Source organism: Bombina bombina, chromosome 5 (assembly GCF_027579735.1).
Source record: "Bombina bombina isolate aBomBom1 chromosome 5, aBomBom1.pri, whole genome shotgun sequence".
Classification (NCBI taxonomy): domain Eukaryota; kingdom Metazoa; phylum Chordata; class Amphibia; order Anura; family Bombinatoridae; genus Bombina; species Bombina bombina.
In genome coordinates, this window is record NC_069503.1 from 270,318,267 (window position 1) to 270,346,006 (window position 27,740).

Sequence of the window (27,740 nt, forward strand, 5' to 3'; positions counted from 1 at the left end):
GTAGACGAGTGTCTACAGGTAAATATATTTTGTATTTTTTAAATAGACACTCAAAGCTTCGTTTATGGGCACTTTTGAATGTTTTTAAAAGTTTATCTATATATGTGTATATATGGCCCTGGGACAGATACTTACTTTTCTTTTTAAATGGAAAGAGTCCACAGCTGCATTCAATACTTTTGGGAAATAAGAACTTGGCCACCAGGTGGAGGCAAAGACACCCCCAGCCAAAGGCTTAAATACTCCTCCCACTTCCCTCATCCCCCAGTCATTCTTTCCCTTTCCTCCCAGGAGGTTGGCAGAGAAGTGTCAGAAGTTTGTTTTGTCTCTTATGGAGGGTAGTACTCTTCAACATGGGACAGGAGTTTTAAGTAATCCTATCAGTCTCTCAGTGAGGGCCTGGATGAAAGTTAGAGTCCGGAGATGCAGGGAGAATCTCTCTGCGAAACCATCCCGACTCATATTAACAGCTCCACAAGCAATCAGCGTTGTCGAACTTTGCTTTGCTGCCTGCTTTCTTCTATCAAGTCCATGGCGGAGGCGCTGCTACTATTCGTCACACTTGAAGAGCTGTGTTCCTGTTCCACGACGTAGAGTCCAGTAAGATTGTTTCATTTTACTTCATCAGAATGTATGGTAACTTATGTTTTCCGTAAGGAACTATCTTGCAGGACTTAAGTATAATGATAAGGGCCTCAGTGAGGCTCATTGGAATCGAGGGTTAATATCTCCCGAGGGGGATTTTTGAACAGGTTTTTTTTTTTTATTGAGGTTTAATTAGATTACAACTTGACGGAACAAAAAAAAATTACAGTCAACACACTATGCCGGTAGGTATGCAATCAAAAATGTCAACTCAAGTGGGTGTACAGGTCAAACAAAACTTGATACCAGGGTAATAGATCCTTTGGCAAAAATTGTAGCTAAGCCTGCTGTTAGCTATCTATATATATATATATATATATATATATATATATATATATATATATATATATGTACTTTGCAGGCACATTTTAACAGCATGCTACTATTAAATAAGTGCTGACCCATACTAACATAGTAACACAAAGTCAACCCACTAGAGTTGTCTGATTATCAAATCAACCATACATAGAGAATAAAAATAATAAATAGTATCAATAATTATGACAATACATGTATGACTTAAACCAGAGCTTTCCAAACTTTTCATCTTGGCGACACACTTTTTAGACCTACATCATTTTGCGACACAGTAATTCAGTTGTACTAGCAAAAAGGAGGTTAAACTAACTTGTTTTAAGAGATACGGACACATACATAAATCATATAATAACAAAATGTATTTACAAGTAACAGTATGTATGCAAGAATTAAAAAACATGTTTAATAACACCAATAGCTACTTACTATTTTAGTGGGATGTATGAGGTTGATGAGATGAACACAGTTTCAGAATATTTGGTGTAATATTAGATAAAGACACTCGCATTTCATCATCAAGCATTTTTAAGCTTCCACTTCCTATCCATATATCAAGGGCAGGTGCAGCAATACACTACTGAGAGCTAGTTGCAAAGAAATCCCACTGACTTCAGCTCAGCGTTTAAGCTGCCACCCTCAGAGCTCTGTGAGTCCGACTGACTACTGCCCGCGCTGCAAACACACTGCTGTCCCACTCACTGGCTACACATGCAGTCACGAGCCAATTAAGGAGACTCCATGTGCAGTCAGGAGCCAATGTGCCGCCATATCTGACAATGGTAATAGTTTCAGTTCCCACTGAGCTTGAAAGTCAGAAACCAAAAAACAATTTAAAAAATAATAATTTAAATTTAAAAAAAATTGTGCTGGAACAGCCTGACTGTTATAGATTGGACGTACCCTGGAAGTCGCCCTAGGAGGGTTAAAGACCTAAACGTTGAGCTGACTTCTTTCCCCTCACCCCTTCCCTCCCCCTTCTCTTCTTTTCACTATTATTCTTCTTATTTATCCTCTTTTCATATCTCCTACTTACACAGGTTCTGTATAGTACTCTAGAACTGCAGACTTGTATTGCAGTCCCCATTGTGGAATAGATAGTATTCTGTATAGCCTATCGAATGACTGCAATTGAAGTTGTACATTTTGCAAAATACCCGGTTGTAAACTTATGACACTTACAAATAAAAGTTTCAAAAAAAAAAAAAAAATTGTGCTGAAGCAGGGACACACCTACACACTGCTGCCGACACTAGTGTGTCCCGACACACAGTTTGGAAAGCACTGACTTAAACCTTGTTTTTGTTTGTAGCTATAGTAAAAAAAAAATCCTCTTATTACACTGAAGGCCACTCATGGGCCTTATAACAAATATGATACACAATAGAGGAGAATTAGTTTATGTAGTGGCCACTTTTGGACCAAAGTGAAAAAAATGTGAAATTTTGTAACTTAAAGGGAGATTCCTATATATGCATAGTAACTGGGATGGATAGTGTGGGAGACAGTAACTCAATAAGTCTTAGTAGATGAGTTTGAATAGGGTAGGGTAAAATAATAGATTAGATTAAATCTGAGACATCTTGGGCAGGGTGTATTTTAGAGAGCACAACTGGGCTACCAATGTATCAAAAGTGGAGTGGCACTAGGGACCAAGCTAAAATCTATAGGAATGCAGAGGCACAAATGGGTATGTGGATAGATGTCACCAGCTCTTATAATACTTTGTTTGGGGTATATGTTAAAGGGAATATATGAGAGGTAATTACGTTATGTGGGGCGGTACTCTAATGGACATATCAATGACAGAACTCCACAGGAGTCTTTGGGTCTTATTCATGTATAGCAAAGGTCTCCTTATAGTAGTGCTATGCTAATTTGGCCGTTAGCAGCACAGCACGGTGAATAGAGGGTATTGGCTGTTCCCTTCTCATATAATGAATTATAACAAGCAAATAAAAATAGTGTGATACTGTCCCATGTATGTACATCATTTCCTTTTTTTCTATAATAGCTGTGTACAGCCCTATTATCGCTATACCTGTCAATCTGTTAATCACAAAACTGGTTATTCATCCCCTATCTTAACTACGACATAGAGTGGGAAGGGGGCCGTAGTAGTATAACAGGAATACTTAATATATAATAACCTACTAAGTTAATAAAAGTCAACTAGGTCGCCTAAGCTATTGCGTAGATTGCTGCAAACCGTCTGGGGACTAGTTGTAGTAGAATACATCTATAAAAAAAGTATGAAGGTTATGTACATTGCATTGCTACATATCTCAAATATAAGAAGAGGACTAGTATACTAGATTACCCATCTCGGATAACATTATATACGACCTTAATAGACTAAGAATATACTAAACAATATACTATACAATGAAACAGAACTAAATGGGACTATAACAGGTTAACTGGGAGAGTTAATGGGAAAAATAGGTGATTCACAGTTAGTATCAGACTTCCCCAGCGTTATATGAACTTGAAGTCTCAGACCGCATGGTCGTCATGAAGAGTTCTATGTAGTAATAAAGCCTCATTTTAGGACTTTACAGGCAATTTTGAAAAGTTTGTAGGGATACTGGAAGAGTACTATTTTACCCCACACCCGCTCTTCGCAGTCCAAGTCCAATGAGAGCATCACTGAGCTGTCTCATATCGCTGCTGTATAGAACCGAAGGGCGTAGGGGCCGGACACCCGAGACATCTGCATTCCCCGCATGTGGCTGTTTCACAAAGAAAAAGAGGTTTACTGAGCGCTCAAAAAGACTGGTCTAGCACACTCTCCCACAGCTCAAAGCACCGGCCAGGCAACGCAGGAAAGAGACTCGCCGTTGGGAGCGCAAGGGCACTTTGGCACCCAGAATCCTGAGGCAAATAGTGCTCAGAACGGCTAGGCAGGGGCCTGGTCTTACCGCTAGGGTCTGGGTCATATCCTCTAATAGAAGACAACCCCATTTACAGACTGGCTGATCGAGATGATGTCTCGGTACTTGTTCTTTGTGGAAGTGCGGGGCCTCACTAAATTTAATGGAGGGAATGTTATAGTTCCCAATAGCTGTAGCACTTCTACAGTAATCAAGCACACTGTAAAGTGTAATGATACTATGATGATCAGTAAGGTAGTTTAACTTTTGCACTGAAGGGTTCAGGCTTTGTGCTACCTGTTTCTGAGTTGCGTTATCCTGCTTCTCTGTGCTCTTCCAGCATGGCTTTTTCAGTGATTCCAACTCTTCCAACAGCATTTTTTCTCTTTCTGTGGCCTGGTTTTCATTAATTACTAAAGCAGTCTGAACAAAAAGAGTTTTAAAAATTCACTTGTACACACGCTGGTCAAAATGTTTATTTTTATAAACAGTCATTGAAGTTTAACAAATATTTGATAAATAAAAGTACATCCAGCAAGTTCCTAAAATCACCTACTTTAAAAATAATGTATATTTGCCAACTGTCCATATTTTCCTGAGACAATCCAGTTTGTTTGCACCCTGGTCTGTAATTTAATTTGTTTAGGATTCTTTCCCAAATTGTAAAAATCCAGCCTGAGGTTTGGGCTTGACAGGGGAGTCCGTTGGATGGTCGAGGGTAAGTAGGGTTTTTTCAGAGAACTGATTTACCGCATTGGTTGAGAGGGCAGACTTGTTGCTTGGTATGCTGATGTCGGAAGAGGAAAAAAAAAGGGCTGCCGTTTGGGTAACGGTCAGTGGGTTGCCAATCGGTTCTCTCAAGCGGACGCGATCCGCAAATAACTCTGCACAGCTCCTTCTCTAAGCTCCGATAGTGGCTGTGTATAATCTGGTGCATCTTAGTTTCCCATATATCCAGTGCCTCCATTTGCACTATATGACTTGGGTGTATCTTCTTTAGAGTGATTATCTTGGTAAATAGCTGCTTGAAAGGGACACTGAATCCAATTTTTTTCTTTTGTGATTCAGATAGAGCTTGACATTTTAAGCATCTTTCTAATTTACTCCTATTATCAAATTTCCTTCATTCTCTTGGTATCTTTATTTGAAATGCAAGAATTTAAGTTTAGATGCCGGCCCATTTTTGGTGAACAACCTAGGTTGTTCTTGCCGATTGGTGGATAAATTCATCCACCAGTAAAAAAAAGTGCTCTCCAGAGTTCTGAACTAATAAAAAAGCTTAGATGCCTTCTTTTTCAAATAAAGATACCAAGAGAACTAATAAAAATTGATAATAGGAGTAAATTAAAAAGTTGTTTAAAATTGCATGCTCGGGGGGAGGAGCCAACCTCCATTGAGACAAGACGTACACTCACAGAGCTCCTGACATATTTATTATTTTTAAGGGATCAACTGCCTATTTTCTACATTTTTCACTCTATCTAGGGGGTGTAAGTGGAGGTTTTATCTATTACTACCTCTGGACAGTAGTATAGTGGTTTTCGTCCTACCTTTAGTGTCCCGGGCTCTCTAACTCTCACTGGCCTAGAATGTGCGACGATACAGCAGCCTCCATTTTGAGCCAGATGCATGGACTAATAGATCGATATGGTGAAGCTTTGGCTGACCCTTGCAAGTCTACCGCCAGACATTCTAACTATCTACCCACCCTGACTGCTCACAAGAGGAAATGCGACGGCACAGAAAGCATATTAGAACATGAGCAGCCGCCATCTTCCTTCCTAAGACCGCTACACTCTCGCTTGCAAAGCATTGTTGCGAGGGCCGGGGAGATCACCCGGCTGGACTCCGGCAGAGAATTGAAGGCCGCTGCTGACCCGGACGATTCTCAGTTAGATGCGCTCCATGAAACCCCCAGAGAAACTCCGCTGACAAATGCGCTGTGGTGCAGCAGCGGTTGGATACAGGCACAGGGACCGCGCAAGACCCCCAAATTCCTGCTGACATCTTGGCACCCACTGGAGAGGTATGGATTGCATAATATATTTATTACAGAGGCAGATGGATTCAGAGCCCATGCACTATGTGTGAACGGGGATTTTCAACACAGAATGGACGCTGTAAGCTGGTGTACATCAATGGGCCTCACACTAAAAGTGCAGTGTACTCCCGGTGACCTGAGAAGAGGCATCGGCTAATCTGGGGCTCCCCATGAATGTGCTAGCAGCTCTTGATATGCAGCATATAAGGAAACTGTTTTGAGTCTGATCATTTACCCGCACACTAACTAGTGAGACTGCTTACCGTGCTAATACCTATATAAAGCCATAAGAAAAACTCTCTGCACAAATTATAAGAAAAACTCTGCACAAATTCCAGGGGCTTGATTTATTTTTTGATACTGTTATACTCTCACTCTCATGTGTATGGCTCCTTTATTAGGGTTTGTGGCTTATTGGTTTCTCACATGTTATGCCACACTGTGGGACCTGCTCAGTGGTATGTTCCTCCTCCTGATATGTACACGGTGGACATATACCCATGGTTTCCACAAGTGTCCGTGCTCTCAGTAGCCGAGATAGCACGGCATACTTTACTAAGGTTTTAAATAATATGTTTGCTGTGTATGTTATAGAGTAATTGGGATAAGGTTAGTCCCTCCTCTACTTTATTTCATTATGTATTCCCTAGATTTATCCATATGACATCAACACTTTTGTTTCTAGTTATAAGTATTTCCTGATCAGCCCCATTCTGAGAAATCACATGTAAACAGACCTTGGACGCTTTCTCCCTGGGTTTTTGGTGTTCAGCCCATGTCTAGCCATGCGCTCAGTGTAACAGGCTTTCTAGAGAGGCACTTTATTTATTTCTGTAACTAAATTCTAAGGCTGTTGCTTATTACCCCCATGAACATGTATACAGGAGTGCTGTAGGCACGCCATCTATTTAGGCTTATCATATGCACAGATTTCACTCATTATAGGATGATTTGGTTTCCAATGCAGGCTGGACCTGCACTTGTACTTTGATGTACAGCCTCTCTCCCTAAAATATTCCCATGGAGCAGTATTACCTCCGCTATAAGTGTCACCTTGCCCTCTCAGGTCCTCCTATGCAAGCTTTAGACTTAGTGCAACAACACATAACCGTTACTCGAGCTATACATTTCTACACAATAGGTCTGCTCCACAGTATAGCTAAGTCCCTATACCTTGGCTACACAGAAGGCACATAATAATCCAAATACCATGGACGTCTAGGAGGCAAGCCTTAGGAACATCTGTCCGTCTTTAACAGATATGCCTATTTGCAATAATTATATATACTAATCCTTGTTGGTGCAATGAATAATATAATACACTATAACAATATGACTCAAATTTATAGATATGGAGAATCTTATAAACACAAGAACGCACAATACAGCCTCAGCCCATGAGCAATTAGCTTGTACATGTAGTTATGGCGCTTTCTCTAATGTAACGTACTTATTTTAAGTCAGGTCATAGCAGCTTATCTTGCATTCTTTAGAAATGTACAAGTCTCGGATTCAACTTGGTTAACGCACCCATATTTCCACCTCCTCCCCCCTACATTTTCAAATAATATACCTCCTAACTTAGGAGCTTTATCTTAGCGGTGTATCTTGCTTGTACCGCACCCTAGCCACTTTCATATTCATATATCCTGCAGTGCAATGTGATAATGACCATATTTTTCCTCCCCAGCTCTGCAGGTTTGTTTAGCACTTTTTGTTAATAATAAAACATTAAAAGAAAAAAACAGGGTTTCTCATCTGAGATCCAAGAGAGATCTCAATCTATTTCAATTTACCTACTATAACTATGTCCGAAATACATCATTATAAGGCCCTAGAGTGGCCCTCTAAATTGTTCAGTGGGTTTATAGTCTTAAAGGCAATTGTTGTGCATTTTAAGATTACGTTATGTCATGCAATATTATACACTGTATTTGTATTTTTTTCCAATTACATTTTTTGTATGTTTGCCTTATTTGAAACCTCAATAAAGAATATCTAAATTAAAATTGCATGCTCTATCTGAATCACAAAGGAAAAAAATTGGGTTCAGTGTCCCTTTAACAGTGACTTCCCCTTAGAGGTAATGAAGACTGTCTGAGCGTGAGAGTGAAATCTGCGCACTAAAGGCACAGCTAGTTGTGGGGACAGGCTGAGGCTTCTGTTATAGGGGGAAGGCCTCAAAATGAAAAGTCCGGTACTGAGGACAGTGAAGCCCAGTCACTATCCAAAACCCTATATCTGGACTGCGGACCTCTTCAGACAAGCCTCTCTACTATTTTAAGCAGGGTATTGCCAAAAATATGATGTAAAATTGAGCTGAAGCTCAGTGCGACCTGCAAGGTGGCTGCCGCCAGGATGTCCCCCACAGCTTTATTTTTTTTAAAATCATGTTTGTTATGTGATTCAATCTGCTTATCTGTAGTGTTAACTGGGCTCTTGGCTTAGAACATAAAGGCCTTTGGAAGTGACGCAACCTTATGGATGGGTGCACATTTTTTGGACTGCACGGTTCACCTTGTGACTGGACGTGTTTACGTTCTGGTCTTCCATTTCTGCATTCCTGAACATGTGGCGACTGAAAAATTAGAGTCTGCTTGTGTCTGGTTCTAGGAGGGGGTGAGTGCCCCATCCATTGTGAGTGTCAAGTGTCGTTTAAGTTTTTTCAGATTCTTCAACTTGTGATGAATGCGAATTGGCCCCGTTGACACAGGTCAATCAGTTATGTTTGATATGCCATATTAGAGCGCCCTGTTCCTCGGGTTAGGGGAATCGGGGGTCTGCTGAGCCTTCCGCTTCTGGGGGTTCTGTCCTCCATGAGGCGAGTTCCCTACCGCTCTCTTCTACTACACATGCGGGTAACCCAGATAATGTTTATCCTTACTTACAGGGTTGCTTGTTCCCCCCCCCCCCCCCCCGGAGGTTGCAGCTCGTTTTCGCTTTCACATATTTTTGGCTATAATGCGTCTGCAAAGTCCAGATGTTTATTTGTGCTCGTCCCGGGTCTACCGGCCTTGGGTGTGCCTATACAGTTCCCTGCGGGTGTAGCTGTCCCTGAGTGGTTGTGCCTTTCGTTACAGAATAGCGCGTCTTCGCATTTTACTTTTTAATTTTTGAATTATTAGAGGATCCTATCATTAACAGATACAGGAATTTGCAGTCTTCTACTTCGAATGGCTCACCTCATTAGACATGAGGGGATGACGTAATTTCCAAATTGTCTGATTATTGAGATCTTTCCCAGTTTTTTGTTGGAAGATCGGGGTTCCGTTTGGCTGGTCCTACGGGTATGCCTGCTTTCTTCCTGGGCGTTAACCTACAGGTTGCCTTATATTTTCTTTTATCCGGTTAGGATGTCTTCTAATTTCGATTATGTGTTTCCTTCGGGAACTTCTGGGATCGATTCTCTCTGGTTGCGTCTTCAGAAGTTTATGGGACACGTTAGTCCTAGGTTTGTCTGTTTTACCTTCCCCTTTGAGGGAGGATTTAGCCAACTTGACAGTTATGACCCCAGCTGTGGCTGGTCCTGCTGGGATTCAGATCTTCTATCCTGTGGTTTATTCAGACACGTGGCACCTGTTTTGTATGGCTGGTCCGGTGGGGCGCTGAGTGCTCACATTATTATTTGTGTGTTTTCTTGTTTTTCCTTACAAGTTCAGTTAAACACACTAAAAGGATCCGTTTGGCTGGGAGGATTGTGTCAGTCCTTATTTAGCATTCAATCTGGTGACCGGGTCAGAGGACTTGAGTTTCCCTCCTCTTTTGGGAGGATTAGGGGCTTAGCGCCTCCTTACCGCTGTTTTGAAGGGTTTAGCCTTCTGAGGCTCTGGAATTGTCTTTGGACTTGTTCCTGCTGTGGTTCTCTCTTGAGACCTTTCGAACTTTGTCCATTCCTTCGGGGACCTGGTTCCCTTCAGGAGTTGGTTCCTTTTGTAGAGATATGGGCAGTGTGGTCTCCTTGAGCTCTGTTTAAGGTTTCTTCCCCGGAGCTGCGGGATGCTCTGCATCCTTCTTTCATCTTCTCCTCTGATTTTTAGGGGTGATGTTGGAGACTAGCCTTTGTTTGAGTGACTTTGTTCGCGAGGTATCCCCATGTTATTGGTCTTAGTAGGGCTATAGCGCCTAAGTCTCTAGTGACCTTGTTTTGGTCTTTGCTTCCTTATCTCCTTAGAGCATTGGACTCTGGCAAGGGGTGATCTCGTCTTCTGGTCTGGACTTGCAAGTTTTTCTCGTTGTCCATTTTACTTTGGACATTGTATGGTATCTCCCGGGGGTCTGGTTTTATATCAGATGGGGGATTTCAGTTTTCGGGTTCTTGTTTATTTGGGGGCTCGGACCTCTCCTCGCTCTGGTTCTTCCGGTGGCTGAGGTTTTTCTCAGCGTTTACTTTGTGGATCCCGTTGCTGGTTGTACCGGACTGTTAGGTTCTAGAGCTGGACCGCGGTTCCCCAGTTCCAGGAAACTTGGGCGGTGTCCTTTGGTTGGGCTAGGTGACCTGGTTCAGTTGACCAGGTTTTCTGAGTGCCGATGCCCCCTGGGCTTGTCTTTCGCCTTGGTCGGTTTCCCTTGGTCGGCTTGCTGAAGGAGTGTGATGGCTTTGATGCTCTGCAAGCAAAGGGGTTCGCTGTGGAACCCCTGCAGCTATAGCACCTTGATCTGTGTACTAGCCAGTTAAATTCTTCAGGGGATTCCTTCCAGGTCAGGGCGTTTGATAATTGTTCTCCCGGTTCAGCCTATGGCTGTGTCCTGGGGGCAGGTGCTCTGTTCTTCTGGCCCATTTGCCAGCCCCCTTTGTCTTGGGGGGCTTATATCCTTCTTTCGCAAGTGTTGTCCCTATATTAGGGCTTCTCGTGGCTTCAGGAGGTTAGGACAGATGGGTTAACCTATTTCGGAGAGAGGTACGCTCTCTGGGTTGTTCTGTCCATTTGGAGAGTTGCTGGCTCCGCCTTGAGTCTCTGTTGGACCTTTAGCTAGATCTCTAGGTCTACAGCCATGTCGACGGTCTTCATTTGGTATTTACCCGAGCACTATTGTAATGGATGTGCCATTTTTTCCACTGGGGTTTTTCTGGTCCCCTGGTTTCAGACCTGACGATGCTTGGGCTGGCCCGGCTGGAGGTAGGTCCTGAGATCCGTTGTTCTCTCGGATCTTGGGGGCGCATTGGTCCTCGTTAAGGGTTCTGGACTCTCCTTTTATGTTGAGACCTATGTGTAGGTCTGGCGGTTTCGGTTGCCTAGAGTGTGCCTTCTGGCGGGGAGGTTTAGCACTCTACATTTTGGTAGCCGCTTCTAGCAAGTATTTCTTCTGTGTCATCCTGAGGATGGCTGCTTGTTCTTGACTCAGGTGTTTACCTTCGTCTGCGTCTGCTACATGTAATTTTGCCTGAATTCCTCAGGATTCTGAGTTCGGATGATGTTTGGTCTCCGTTTTCAGTTGTTCCTAGGCGCTGGTTGACTTGCTGCCTGGCAAGTGAAGGGTTTCTCTTCAAAACCAGCTTCAGCTGTTTGCACTTTGATCGAGTGCTAGCTAGCTGTTCCAATCCTTGCAGGATGTTGGGAGAACTTTCTTTCATGTAATTAGCAAGAGTCCATGAGCTAGTGACGTATGAGATATACATTCCTACCAGGAGGGGCAAAGTTTCCCAAACCTCAAAATGCCTATAAATACACCCCTCACTACACCCACAATTCAGTTTTACAAACTTTGCCTCCCATGGAGGTGGTGAAGTAAGTTTGTGCTAGATTTCTACGTTGATATGCGCTTCGCAGCAGGCTGAAGCCTGGTTTTCCTCTCAGAGTGCAGTGAATGTCAGAGGGATGTGAAGAGAGTATTGCCTATTTGAATACCATGGTCTTCCTCTAGGGGATCTATTTCATAGGTTCTCTGTTATCGGTCGTAGAGATTTCTTCTCCTACCTCCCTTTTCAGATCGACGATATACTCTTATATACCATTACCTCTACTGATTCTCGTTTCAGTACTGGTTTGGCTATCTACTATATGTAGATGAGTGTCTTAGGGTAAGTAAGTCTTATTTCTTTTCATGACACTCAAAGCTATGGTTGGGCTTTTTATATGTAAAGTTCTAAATATATGTGTTTAAACTTATATTTGCCATGATTCAGGATAACCAGTATTCCTTCTTTCAGACTGCCAGTTTCATTTTTTTTTGGGGAAAATGCATATAAATTTTATTTTCCTTACCTTAAAATTTTCAATTGACTTTTTTTCAAAAATTGCGGGCTGTTAAGCTCGCGGGTGCAGAAAATGCTTCTATTTATTGCGTCATTCTTGGCGCGAGTCTTTTTTTTGGCGCAAAAATTTCGTCATTTCCGGCGTCATAGTTTGCGCTGGAAGTTTTCACGTAATTGCGTCATTTTTGTCGTATGTGTATTGCGGACGTTTTTTGGCGCCAAAAATATGGGCGTCATTCTTGGCGCCAAAAATGTGGGCGTCATACTTGGCGCCAGTTTTTTTCACATTATTTCAGTCTCACTTTTTAGTTGCTTCTGGTTTTCTAGAGGCTTGTTTCATTTTGCATTTTTTCCCATTCCTGAAACTGCCATTTAAGGAATTTGATAATTTTGCTTTATATGTTGTTTTTTCTATTACATATTGCAAGATGTCACTACCTGACCCTGGATCATAATCTACTTCTGGAAAAGTGCTGCCTGATGTCGGTTCTACCAAAGCTAAGTGCATTTGTTGTAAACTTTTGTTAACTGTTCCTCCGGCCGTAGTTTGTGTTAGTTGTCATGATAAACTATCAAACGCAGATAGCATTTCCATTAGTAATAATCCATTACCTGTTGTTGTTCCTTCAACATCTAATGTTCAGGATGTTCCTGTTAATGTTAAAGAATTTGTTTCTAATTCTATTCGGAAGGCTCTGTCTGTTATTCCTCCTTCTAGTAAACGTAAGAGGTCTTTTAAAACTTCACATATTTCAGATGAATTTTTAAATGACCGTCATCATTCTGACTTATCTATTTCTGATGAGGATCTATCTGGTTCAGAAGATTCAACCTCCAATATTGACACCAGTGGCGTCACTACAGGGGGGCTAGGGGGGCATTTGCCCCCATAAGAATGGCTTGCCCCCCCTGCATGCCCCCCCCCCCCCCCCGCCAGCCCCGGCACTTTTTAATTCTGGAGGACCAGGAGGATGACTGAGTCAGGAGGAGTAGTGTTAGTTAGCCTATGGGAATGTATGTCGGTGACAGTGGAGGCGGAGCACACTTGCGCAGCTGCGCTGCCTGGCCTGAGAGGGAATGCGGTATGAATTTCCTGGCTCCACCGCGTGATTGAGACTCACATTCCACTACACACCACTGTGAAAATTAGCCATGCCACATTAGGTGGGAGAGGAGAGTGATAATGCCCACCCAGCGAAATGGAGGAGATAATAGATGGCGAGACCGCACACCGCAGATGAGTTAAGTACACAGAGAGAGTGAGGTAGGTAACAAACTTAGGAGGAATGGTGACGTGATGGGAGTCTCTCTGAGGGCAGCCTGGCTGGCACGGCAGAAAATATGCATGGTCGGTGACTCAGTGCTCGTGGGTGGTGAGTGTGACATTGACAACAACAGTCAATTTGTGAGGTGGAGGTGACAAGCAGCAACTGTGAGTCTCTGGACTGTCTGTGACACAGCCAATGGCAGCCGGCAGTGAGACTGAGTGACTGGTGGCGAAACAGCAAAACAAAGCTGCTGACACATCTGCAAACAAATCTAAGTAGCATGTTTGAGCAGCGTGTGCATGGATCTGTGCCTGTCTGAGCTGCCTCACTCTCCTAACAGAACTGTGAGCCCGGGAACAACCTCTGTCAGACTAGTGAGTTAACCCTCCTGATTCCAGCACCTCTGCAAATAAATCTAAGTAGCATGTTTGAGCAGCGTGTGCAACTGTGCATGGATCTGTGCCTGTCTGAGCTGCCTCACTCTCCTAACAGAACTGTGAGCCCGGAACGACCTCTGTCAGACTAGTGAGTTAACCCTCCTGATTCCAGCACCTCAGCAAATAAATCTGAGTAAGTAGCATGTTTGAGCAGCCAGCATGCTCATTGATCTGTAACTGCCTGATCTGCCTCGCTCTCTATCAGAAATGTGAGCCCGGGAAAGACCTCTGACAGTTACAGTCCTTGCTGGAATCAGGAGGGTAACACCAGCAGAGTGTTTAGTTAAACATTTCCCTCTTACTTGCTGTGGGCGAGTTCCTAATGTTAATGGGCTGTAAATGATGTTAGGATAGATTGGAATGCAGATAGCTGACACAGTTAAAATGATTTAAACGGATATTGCTAGTGCAGTCATTAGTTAACCCATTCTCTTCAGAGGTCTTGATGTTGCACACAAGTTTGTAGAATAAGATGCAAAATTATTAATTAATGTACTTGCTATTTTCAAATACATATGTAACTTGTGCCCTTTTCATAAATCTTACTAAATACCTTGAGGGGCTTGCACAATCCAGATCTCTGCACATAGCCCCCTATCCCCCCTCATAAAAAAACTGTAATTTGACCTTAGAGAGTAACATACTATTCTGTCCTCTCCCCTCACTGCTAAACCACAGCACATTTCCTAAAAAATAGATCCACAGGGAATAATTGGCAAAAGAACCTTTTGACACCCATCATAGATATGTGTGTTTGTGTGTGTGTGTTTATCTATGTATGTGTATGTGTGTGTGTGTGTAGATATGTTATGTATGTGTCTATCTGTTTGTATGTCTGTGTGTGTATATGTCTGCGTGTGTGTGTGTGTGTATATATGTCTGTGTGTCCGGGAAGAGGTACATTTTAACCGTAGTGGACTATGCCACTAGGTACCCCGAGGCCATTGCTCTCTCCAACATCCATGCAGAGACGGTAGCTGAAGCCTTAATAAAAATATTTTCCCGGGTAGGGTTCCCCCAGGGAAATAATATCAGATAGGGCCACCCAGTTTACCGCAGAGGTGACCCAACAACTTTGGAGGGTATGTGGTATTAAACCCATAATTAACTCAGCCTACCATCCCCAGTCCAATGGGTTATGTGAGAGATTTAATGGGACACTAAAACAGATGCTCCGTACATTTGGCGAGACCCATAAGGACTGGGAGCGCTACCTACCCCATCTGCTTTTCGCATATAGGGAGGTACCCCAAGAGTCGACAGGTTTTTCCCCCTTCGAATTGCTATTTGGGAGAAGGGTGCGGGGGCCATTAAACCTCATTAGGGAGCATTGGGAGGGAGGGAGTAGCCCCGATGGTAACCCCATTGTATCTTACGTGCTGGAGTTCAGGGACCGACTGGAGGCATTAACCCAGGCTGTACGCACCAACCTCCAGGCGACTCAACAACGCCAGCACCGCTGGTACGATAGGGGAGCCAGGGACCGCAGCTTTCAAGTGGGGCAGAAAGTTTTAATTTTAAAACCTGTACGCACCGACAAGCTGCAGGCCGTCTGGCAAGGCCCATACCAGGTAGTAGAGCAGCGATGCGACACTACCTATGTGATTGGCCCCTGCTCAGGGGTAGGGAAGCGACGCATGCTTCATGTGAACATGCTCAAACCCTACCATGAGAGGATAGAGGACGTGGCGGCAATATGCGCCTCGGCCTCTGAGGATCAGGAGAATCTGCCTCTACCTGACCTATTAGAATCAGAGGACCAGATAGAGCCCTCCAAGGGCGTTCAGCTGGGGGAGCGGCTAAGCCCTTCGGAGCGTGCCCAAGTACAGGAGTTGATTGTAGCTAAAGGGGCGATCTTCTCCCATTTACCTGGGTACACTCCGCTGGCCACTCACCGAGTTGAAACCCCAGGCCAGCTACCTATGCGGCAGACCCCGTATCATGTCCCTGAAGCAGTCAAGGCACATATGAAGGCAGAAATTGACGAGATGTTGCAACTAGGGGTTATCGAACCTTCAGACAGCCACTGGGCATCGCCGGTAGTGTTGGTGCCCAAGAAAGACGGCACGACACGCTTCTGCGTCGACTACCGGAGGCTAAATGACAAAACGGTGTCTGATGCCTATCCTATGCCCCGGATAGACGAGTTGCTAAATAAAATGGCTAGGGGGCAGTATCTTACAATCATAGACTTATGCAAGGGATACTGGCAAATTCCGCTAGCCGATGACGCCATCCCCAAGTCGGCGTTTGTCACCCCGTTTGACCTGTACCAATTTCGGGTCATGCCTTTCGGGATGAAGAACGCTCCGGCGACCTTTCAAAGGATGGTAGATCGGCTACTGGACGGGTTCCAGGAGTATGCCTGTGCATACCTGGACGATATTGCCATATATAGCCAGAACTGGGCAGAACACCTACAGCATATAGGAGTGGTTATTGACCGTATAGGGGAGGCAGGGCTGACCCTGAAACCTAGTAAGTGCCATATCGGGATGGCAGAGGTGCAGTATTTAGGTCACCGGGTGGGGAGCGGGCACCAGAAACCCAAACCGGCCAAAATTGAAGCTGTTGCCAAGTGGCCCACCCCTAGGACCAAGACCCAAGTACTGGCATTTCTAGGTACGGCGGGGTACTACAGAAAGTTCGTGCCCAATTATAGTGCCCTAGCCAAACCCCTGACTGACTTGACACGTAAGAACCTTCCCCAACAGGTTACTTGGGCCCCAGAGTGTGAGCAGGCATTCCAACAACTAAAGACGGCTCTAACTAATGCGCCTGTACTTGCTGCACCCGATCCAACTAAAAGATTTCTTGTTCACACAGACGCTTCGATGTTTGGAGTGGGGGCAGTGCTGAGTCAAGTTGGAGCAGATGGAGGAGAACACCCCGTAGCTTACTTGAGCTGAAAGTTGTTGCCCCGTGAAGTAAGCTACGCAGCCATCGAAAAAGAATGCCTGGCCGTGGTGTGGGCCCTCAAAAAGTTGCAGCCGTACCTGTATGGACAACCTTTTTCCTTACTCACAGATCACAACCCGTTGGTGTGGCTGAACCGTGTGGCCGGGGACAATGCCAGGCTGCTGCGCTGGAGTTTGGCGCTGCAGCCCTTCGACTTTACAATCCATTACCGCCCAGGGAAACAAAACGGTAACGCTGACGGGTTGTCCAGACAAACTGAACTTGAAAAGTGATCTGTGAGTACTTCCCCGGACATCCCCAAGCCGATCCGTTGGGATCAGACTGTGTATGCCGGCTTGGTTCTGGGGGAGCATTGTGGCAAACCTAGCCACTTCTGGACTATAATGTAAGAAAGGTTGTCCATAGGCTGTATTGTGTGCTATGTATATGTGACAGACCCTTCGGTCAGAACTAAAGAGTTAACTGTGTTCAGCTTTAAGAAGCTATTCTCTAACGACAAGGTTACTAGCCTCAGCTATTGTGTACTGTCATTAAAGTTAGTGATAAACATTCCATTGTTTAATCACCTTCAGAGAGCAGACGCCTAGGTGATAAGAAAAGCCAAGTGTGTCTTGTGTTTAAGTTGTTATCTGCTAAGTAAGGTAATTCTATTGTGGCATGTTAAAGGGCGTTTGCTCTCTATCTAATGTACAAGATTCTTTCAACCCCCCAGCTGGGGTCAGATCTGCATAAATACTAGGCATAGCCTTTTAATAAATGTCATTATGTTTTAAACCTGAAAACTGGCTGGGTCTTGAGTTATTGACTCCCAAACTGTGTTTCGTCCGGTTATGGGGAGTATTTTAATAGTGCCCTCCGCTACAGTGTGTATATGTCTGTGTGTGTATGTATGTCTGTGTGTGTATATATGTATGTCTGTGTGTGTGTCTATATGTATGAGTGTGTGTGTGTCTATATGTATGTGTGTGTGTGTGTATGAAACATGTTTTTTTAAGAATCTCCTTTGACTGAGGGGTAACATGTTATCTCTAGCTGTCATTAGTTTGATGTACCGTTTGAATGCATATCCATATACATCTGATGTTTACAAGGCTTGACAAATGTATATGAAAATTAGGAGACATATATTCTTGTATTCATATAAATGCTAGGAACCAGGGGTTTCATGACTAATTAAAAGGGACACTAAAGTCAAAATTAAACTTTCATAATTCAGATAGAGCATGCAATTTTAAGCAACTTTCTAATTTACTCCTATTATCAATTTTTCTTTGTTCTCTTGGTATTTTTATTTGAAAAAGGAATGTAAGCTTAGGAGCTAGCCTATTTTTGGTTCAGAACCTGGGTTGCGATTCCCGTGCAATTATTTAGGAGTCTGCACTGGTTGGCTAAACGGCATGCCTGTCAAAAGCACTGAGATAAGGGGACAGTCTGCAGAGGCTTAGATACAAAGTAATTACAGAGGTAAAATGTGTATTATTATAACTGTGTTGGTTATGCAAAATTAGGAAATGGGTAATTAAGGGATTATTTAGTAATACCATACCATGATATGAATTACCAACTTTTTTTTTATCTAGCTACTTCCTGCTTGGTAATTGGGTCTGTCTGCAAGTTGACTTCAGAAACAGGTCAGGTCAACAATCATTAAAACAAAAGCAATAGCATTAAAAAAAAAAAAATCATTAAAAAAATCATTAAAAAACTCCCAGAAGTATTAGGTTAGTACTATAAAAAGGTATCATTGCATACCGCATTACTCTGGTATTTTGGAATCCCATTTATGTATTTTTATTTAGTTTATTTTCAGTGGTATGACTTAGTGGTAAAAATTATTAGTGCCCCCCCCCAGTTTGACTGTGGTATCCTATGTGCCCCCCCTATATATTTTTCCTAGAGTCGCCACTGATTGACACTGATAAATCTTCATATTTGTTTAAAATGGAGTTTATTCGTTCTTTACTTAAAGAAGTGTTGATTGCATTAGATATGAGGGAGTCTAGTCCTCTTGATATTAAAACTACTAAGCGTTTAAATTCAGTTTTTAAACCTCATGTAGTTATTCCAGAAGTTTTTCCAGTTCCTGATGCTATTTCAGAAGTAATTTCTAGGGAATGGAATAGTCTGGGTACTTCATTTACTCCTTCTCCAAGGTTTAAGAAATTGTACCCTTTGCCGTCTGATAGATTAGAGTTTTGGGAAAAAATCCCCAAAGTTGATGGGGCTATCTCTACTCTTGCTAAACTTACTACTATTCCTACGGCAGATAGTACTTTGTTTAAAGATCCTTTAGATAGGAAGCTTGAATCCTTTCTAAGGAAGGCTTATTTATGTTCAGGTAATCTTCTTAGACCTGCTATTACTTTGGCTGATGTTGCTGCAGCTTCAACTTTATGGTTGGAGGCTTTAGCGCAACAAGTGTCAGACCATAATGCTTATAGCATTGTTAAACTCCTTCAACATGCTAATAACTTTATTTGTGATGCCATCTTCGATATCATTAGAATTGATGTCAGGTATATGTCTTTAGCTATTTTAGCCAGAAGAGCTTTATGGCTTAAGTCTTGGAATGCAGATATGACTTCTAAGTCAACTTTGCTTTCTCTTTCTTTCCAAGGTAATAAATTATTTGGTTCTCAGTTAGACTCAATAATTTCAACTGTTACTGGGGGGAAGGGAGCCTTTTTACCTCAGGATAAAAAATCTAAAGGTAAATATAGGGCTGCTAATCGTTTTCGTTCCTTTCGTCAGAATAAGGAACAAAAGCCTGACCCTTCCTCTAAAGGAACAGTTTCCGTTTGGAAACCTTCTCTAGTCTGGAATAAATCCAAGCCTTTTAGAAAGTCAAAACCAGCTCCCAAATCCGCATGAAGGTGCGACCCTCATTCCAGCACAGCTGGTAGGGGGCAGGTTACGATTTTTCAAAGATGTTTGGATCAATTCGATTCAAAGTCTTTGGATTCAGAACATTGTTTCACAAGGGTACAGAATAGGTTTCAAGGTAAGACCGCCTGTGAGAAGATTTTTTCTTTCACGCATTCCAGTAAACCCAGTAAAGGCTCAAGCGTTTCTGAAATGTGTTTCTGATCTGGAGTCAGCTGGGGTAATTGTGCCAGTTCCAGTTCTGGAACGGGGCCTGGGGTTTTATTCAAATCTGTTCATTGTTCCAAAAAAAGAGAATTCTTTCAGACCAGTTCTGGTTCTAAAAATATTGAATCGTTATGTAAGTATACCAACATTCAAGATGGTGACTATAAGGACTATTCTTCCTTTTGTTCAGCAAGGGCATTATATGTCCACAATAGACTTACAGGATTCATATCTTCATATTCCAATTCATCCGGACCACTATCAGTTCCTGAGATTTACTTTTCTAGACAAGCATTACCAGTTTGTTGCTCTTCCTTTTGGCCTAGCAACAGCTCCAATGATCTTTTTGAAGGTTCTCAGTGCCCTTCTCTCTATAATCAGGGAGCAGGGTATTGAGGTATTTCCTTATTTGGACGATATCTTGGTACTTGCTCAGTCTTTACATTCTGCAGAATCTCACACGAATCAACTTGTGTTGATCGCTTTGTGCATGGAAATTTTAGGTCTCATGACTGCTGCATCGGACGCAATCCCTTTTGCTCGTTTTCACATGAGACCTCTCCAGCTTTGTATGCTGAACCAATGGTGCAGGGATTATACAAAGATATCACAATTAATATCCTTAATTCCCAATGGATTCGACTCTCTACTCTGACTTGGAGTTTGGATCACCATCGTTTAGTAATTCAAGGGCCCTCGTTTGTTCGTCAACCTGGACTGTGAATCAACAGATGCCAAGTCTTTCAGGTTGGGGAGCTGTATGGGGACTCTGACAGCGGCAGGGGGTTTGGTGGGATCTTCAGGGAGGTGAGATTACCAATCAACATTTGGAACTCCATGCGATTTTCAGAGCTCTTTAGTTCTGGCCCTCTTTCTGAAGGAGAGAATCGATTATTTGTATTCAGACAGACAATGTCACAACCGTGGCATATGTCAATCTATCAAGGGGGGACTCACAGTCCTCAGAGCTAGTGAACGAAGTATCTCGGATTCTTGTATGGGCGTAATCCAGCTCACATCCCAGGTATAGACAATTGGGAAGCGGATAATCTCAGCTCGCCAGACGTTAAATCTGGGCGAATGGTCTCTTCACCCAGAGGTATTTATTCAGATTGTTCAAATCTGGGGGCTTCCAGAAATAGATCTGATGGCCTCTCATCTAAACAAGAAACTTCCCAGGTATCTGTCCAGAGCAGGGATCCTCAGGCGGAAAGCGGTGGACGCGTTGTCACTTCCTTGGAATTATCAAACTGCTTATATCTTTCCGCCCTCTAGTTCTTCTTCCAAAAGTGATTTCCATAATCCTAATGGAGCGTTGTTTGTACTGCTGTGGCTCCAGCATGGCCACACAGGTTTTGGTATGCAGATCTCGTTCGGATGGCAAGTTGCCAACCTTGGACACTTCTGATAAGGCCAGACCTTCTGTCTCAAGGCCCCATTTTTCCATCAGGATCTCAAATCATTAATTTGAAGGTATGGAGATTGAAAGCTTAATACTTAGTCATAGAGGTTTCTCTGACTCAGAGATTAATACTATGTTACAGGCTCGTAAATCTGTGTCTAGAAAGATTTATTACAGAGTTTGGAAGATCTTACATTTCTTGGTGTTCTTCACATAAATTCTCTTGGCATTCTTTTAGAATTCCTAGAATTTTACAATTTCTTCAAGATGGTTTGGATAAGGATTTGTCTGCAAGTTCCTTGAAAGGACCAACTCTCTGCTCTTTCTGTTCTTTTTCACAGAAAGATTGCTAATCATTCCTGATATTCATTGTTTTGTACAGGCTTTGGTTCATATCAAGCTGTCATTAAGTCAATCTCTCCTCCTTGGAGTCTCAATTTGGTTCTGAGGGCTTTACAGGCTCCTCCGTTTGAACCTATGCATTCTCTGGATATTAAATTACTTTCCTGGAAAGTTTTGTTCCTTTTGGCCATCTCTTCTGCTAGAAGAGTTTCTGAGTTATCTGCTCTTTCTTGTGAATCTCCTTTTCTGATTTTTCATCAGGATAAGTTGCGGACTTCATTTAATTTTTTTTTTTAGTTGTAAATTCTAATAACATTAGTAGAGAAATTGTTGTCCCTTCATTGTGTCCTAATCCTAACAATTCTCTGGAGAGATCGTTACATTCTTTGGATGTAGTAAGAGCTTTGAAATATTATGTTGAAGCTACTATATTTCAGAAAGACTTCTAGTCTATTTGTTATCTTTTCTGGTTCTAGGAAAGGTCAGAAGGCTTCTGCCATTTCTTTGGCGTCTTGGTTAAAGTCTTTGATTCATCATGCTTATGTAGAGTCGGATTACGGCTCATTCTACTAGGTCAGTTTCTACTTCCTGGGCTTTTAGGAATGAAGTTTCTGTTGATCAGATTTGCAAAGCAGCAACTTGGTCTTCTTTGCATACTTTTACTAAATTCTACCATTTTGATGTTTTCTCTTCTTCTGAAGCAGTTTTTGGTAGAAAAGTACTTCAGGCAGCTGTTTCAGTTTGATTCTTCTGCTTATAATTTCAGTTTTTTTCATTATGAGATTAAAACTTTTTCATTTGGGTTGTGGATTATTTTTTTCAGCGGAATTGGCTGTCTTCTATTTTTATCCCTCCCTCTCTAGTGACTCTTGCGTGGAAGTTCCACATCTTGGGTATCTGCTATCCCATACGTCACTAGCTCATGACTCTTGCTAATTACATGAAAAGAAAACATAATTTATGTAAGAACTTACCTGATAAATTCATTTATTTCATATTAGCAAGAGTCCATGAGGCCCTCCCCTTTTTTGTGGTGGTTATGATTTTTTGTAATAAAAGCACAATTATTCCAATTCCTTATTTTTTATGCTTTCGCTCCTTTCTTATCACCCCACTTCTTGGCTATTTCGTTAAACTGAATTGTGGGTGTGGTGAGGGGTGTATTTATAGGCATTTTGAGGTTTGGGAAACTTTGCCCCTCCTGGTAGGAAATGTATATCCCATACGTCACTAGCTCATGGACTCTTGCTATTATGAAAGAAATGAATTTATCAGGTAAGTTTCTTACATAAATTAATGTTTTTTCTCTGTCCTGCTACCGGTGCTAAACCTTTTGGTTTTCTATTTGGAATGGGCGTTGCCTCCCCTTGTTGTCAGGCCCTTTTTAGGTCTTGCGAGCATTACTTTGATGGGGGGGTTTCCTTTTATGGAGTTTGTGGGTACCTTTCAGTTCCCATTTGGTTCTGTCCTTGCCTTATTCCTTTGGGAGTTTCGGGCGGGGGTTCCGGTGGCTAGTAAAGGGTGTGTGGTGGAGCACCAACTGTTGGCGACGGTGTCTCCCGAGTACTGTTGGCTCAGTTGTGTCTGATGTTGCAGTCTCTAGCTAGGCTTTCCGGGCTATCTGCTTGACAGTGTCCTTGGGGCCTTTTTCCCTTTTGTTTTCTCGGCTTCGGACGAAGCAGGGTGTTTTGTTTTTAGTGGTTTCAGGCCTGGTGCCCTAAGAAATGGGCTGCCTATTGTACCCTCCCATTTTGGCATTCAGGTCCTCTATAGCTTGGGTATTGTTTTCCCCAAAAGTAATGAATGCAGCTGTGGACCTCTTTCCATTTAAGAAGAAAAACATAAATTATGCTTACCTGATAATTTTCTTTTCTTCCTATGGAAAGAGTCCACAGCTCCCCCACCAGTCTTTTTTTATGTGGGGCGTCATTGTTTTTTATTCTTCTGCACCTTTTCACCCAGAGATTTCTTCTACTGTTCCTTGTTCCTCAGCAGAATGACTGGGGGATGAGGGAGGTGGGAGGAGTTATTTAAGCCTTTGGCTTGGGGTGTCTTTGCCTCCTCCGGTGGCCAGGTTCTTATTTCCCAAAAGTAATGAATGCAGCTGTAGACTCTTTCTATCGGAAGAAAAGAAAATTATCAGGTAAGCATAATTTGTTATTTCCCTTGCTTGTTTTATATAAATGTCGGGTTTGCGTGCCAATTACACACAATACGTGTGGTTCAATTTGGATGCAAGAACCTTTTGTAACTGACACATTACATGTTTATTAAGATTGCATGCCATAACACAAAAGTTTAGATATGCATCATATTTTGCGCCAACGTTTTCAAATTCTAATAGCGCGCCATAGAACGCGCAGGTAAGACCAACAGTGTGCGTCAATGGATGTGCGCATGCTGAACACTAGCTCAACAATTTTTTTTCTATAATAGTGTCTGAAAATTGTCACACTGCAGTTATTGATTCCCTAGGCTGTATTGCTAGTACTTTAACGTTCATGCAACACTACATAAAGGGGACAGACTTTTTCCTTTCCTCATACAGCTTGCCTTAAGGGGGTTATTATAGTAAATTATTGCGCTGAAGTTACTAAAAATGTTTGCCATAATGGAGCAACACCAATCTTGTCCCTAAATTTACCATAGGAACTGAGTCTATTGAACAATTTTCTACTAGAGCTAAGTGTGCTGTGCTTATTGTTAAAACTATTGAAGTACCTTCTTCAGCTCATTTATGTGACTCATCTTTGGATCTTATATCTGTTACTGATCAATCTAATGATGTTTCTGTGTCTACTAACGCACCTATTGTAAATTATGTGTTAGAAAAGATACTTCAATCAAGAGTTTATTATTTTTAAAGTGGTGCAAGCCCCCTAAAAAAATAAGATTTGTCTGCATGTTCCTTGAAAGGACAAATCTCTGTTTTCCTGTGCTGTTTCACAGTAAGAATTGCTAAATCTTTCTGATATTCATTGTTTTGTTCAGGCTTTGTTCATATCAAACCTGTCATTAAGCCAATTTCTCCTCTTTGGAGTCTCAATTTGATTCTGAAGGCTTTACAGGCTCTCTGTGTGAGCATATGCTTTCTTTGGACATTAATTACTTTCATGGAAAGTATTGTTCTTTTTAGACATCTCTTCAGCTAGAACAGTTTTTGAATTATCTGTTCTTTCTTGTGAATCTCCTTTTTCTGATTTTTCATAAGGATAAGGTGTTTTTGCTGTCCTCATTTCTATTTTTACCTAAAGTATGTGAATTTCTAACAACATTAGTAGAGGAATTATTGTCCCTTGCTTGTGTCCAATCCTAAGACTTCTTTGGTAAGATTCTTACATTCTTTAGGATGTGGTAAGAGTTTTGAAATATTATGTTGAAGCTACTCAGATTTCAGATAGACTTCTAGTCTATTTGTTATCTTTTCTGGTTTTAGAAGGCAGAGGCTTTCTGCCATTTCTTTGGCATCTTGGTTAAGCTTTTGATTCATCATGCATATTTGGAGTCAGATTATTCCACGTCTCAGAGGATTACGGCTCATTCTACTAGGTCAGTTTCTACTTCCTGGGCTTTTTAAGAATGAAGCTTCTGTTTGATCAAATTTGCAAAGCAATGACTTGGTCTTCTTTGCATACTTTTACTAATTTCTACCATTTTGATGTTTTCTCTTCTTTAGAAGCAGTTTTTGGTAGATAGTACATCAGGCAGCTGTTTTCAGTTTGATTCTTCTTCTTATAATTTCAGTTTTTTTCTTATTAAAATTGAAACTTTTGATTTGGGTAGTGGATTATTTTTCAGCGGAATTGGCTTGTCTTTATTTTTATCCCCTCCCTCTCTAGTGACTCTTGCGTGGAAGTTCCACATCTTGGGTATCTACTATCCCATACGTCACTAGCTCATGGACTCTTGCTAATTACATGAAAGAAAACATAATTTATGTAAGAACTTACTGATAAATTCATTTCTTTCATATTAGCAAGAGTCCATGAGGCCCACCCTTTTTGTGGTGGTTTATGATTTTTTTGTATAAAGCAACAATTATTCCAATTCCTTATTTTTGATGCTTTCGCTCCTTTCTTATCACCCCACTTCTTGGCTATTCGTTAACTGAATTGTGGTTGTGGTGAGGGGTGTATTTATAGGCATTTTAAGATTTGGGAAACTTTGCCCCTCCTGGTAGAATGTATATCCCATACGTCACTAGCTCATGGACTCTTGCTAATATGAAAGAAATGAATTTATCAGGTAAGTTCTTACATAAATTATGTTTTTCTCTTCCTATACCTTCGGCCGAATGACTGAGGGTGGAGGGGAAGGGGAGGGGCTATATATAACAGTTTCTGCTGTGGTGCTCTTTGCACTTCCTGTTAGCAGGAGGTTAATATCCCACAAGTAAGGATGAAATCCGTGGGACTCGTCAGGTAAGCATAAATTTAGTTTTTCCCCATCCCTGTTTTTAAAAAGATGTTTCCTTTCACTGACTCTAATCGTGACTCGTGGTGCACAGTGCCCAAGGTTAGAGGAATCTATATCTACTCTTGCCAAGAGAACTACTTATCCTATTGAAGATAATTGTTATTTCAAGGATCCCATGGATAAGAAGCTTGAGGCTTTTTTGAAGAAAATGTATATTCATCAGGGATTGCAGTGGCAGCCTGTTGCTAGTATTGCTACAGTTGCGGGGGCAGCATCTTCATACTTGCCAACTGTCCCGTTTTTGCCGGGACAGTCCCGGAATTTGGAACCCTGTCACGGCCATTTTAATGTCCCGGACTGTCCCGGCAAGTTAGTAGCAGGCTGCAGCTTTGCTAAGCTAGCGCGATCATGTGCCACTCCTGACATCTCCTCCTCATTGAATTTATGATCTCTCTTGACTATTGCACATCAGGCAGCGTTGTCAGCACCTCCTCTACGTCACCATCACGTGACCACCCTCACCCTGCTTTGCCGCTCACTACAGTGGCACCAGCCCTTCTCACAGACATGCGGCGACAGGAGGACAGAGAGTGTCTCTCTGTTATCACACACCCTAAGTAAAGTTTCTCAGAATATAAGAGCCGATCATCAGTCACATCAGTGTGGACCAGCAGACAGAGGTGAGTCACTCTCAGCCGTAACCTAAACCGGCAGGCTCCGGAGTCCTGCAAATAAATATAATGTGCTGCTCACTCTGTTTTGTTAAGAGGTGACCGTGAATCACCAATGATTATTTTTTTTAAAAATGCAGCTAGCAGCCTGTGACTCTTTCTTGACTTGTCACAGTCTAGCCGATCAGTGGACCCAGCAATGCGGTGAGACTCAGGCTCAGCCCATAATTGAACCGGAGCTCCTGCAGTAAAAAATGTGCTCACTGCTCAGCTGTTGTTGTTAAGGTGACCAGACTGTGAATCACCTCTTTAAAAAAAAATGCTGTGACTCAGACTGACTCCATCTTGACTTGTCACTCAGTCAGTGTTTATAAGGTAATTAAAAAAATATTATATAATACAATTTATAATAACTTATAAACTGTATATAATAACAGCACACATTGGTGCATCATTTGCTAATATCAGGGGTAATTAAAAAATGAAGCTTTACTGCAAAATGTACTACTACTTACATACAGTTTATTTGTTATTATAATTATCTGTTGGTTTTATAACAGTGCCAGATCATTTGTTTACTATATCTGGGGGTAATTCAAAAATGAAGAAGCTTTACTTAAAAATATCTGAAACTTATACAACCAGCAGCAGATATAATAAACAAATAAACTGTATATAACACAGTGGTAGTGGTGGGGTTAAATGACAGTCACTTACAGTCATGACACATGTATACATGTCTCATGTGTCACCTGTCCCTGGGAAAGGTCAAATTGATCTTTAGACTGATAGAACTGTGTTATATGACTTCTAATTGGAATCTCTGATTAGTTTGCCTCAACATCCGATTGGGACCTCTCAGGGATATTTGGGATATGTGGTGCTTTTACCTATAATTAATTTGCAATAAAAAAACAATTCCATAAATGCAATACATGGGACATTTACACATGGGACAGCACATTACAACCAATGTCATCAGATACAGACTAATTAATACCGCCCTCTAGGCACTATAGACTTCCTAATTTTTTTCTAAGGGAAAATAGAAACTCAGCAATGAACACACCATTTAGCTTTCTTGCAGATCTGATGCCCAAAGCTAATGCCCTTGATGGGCATATATAT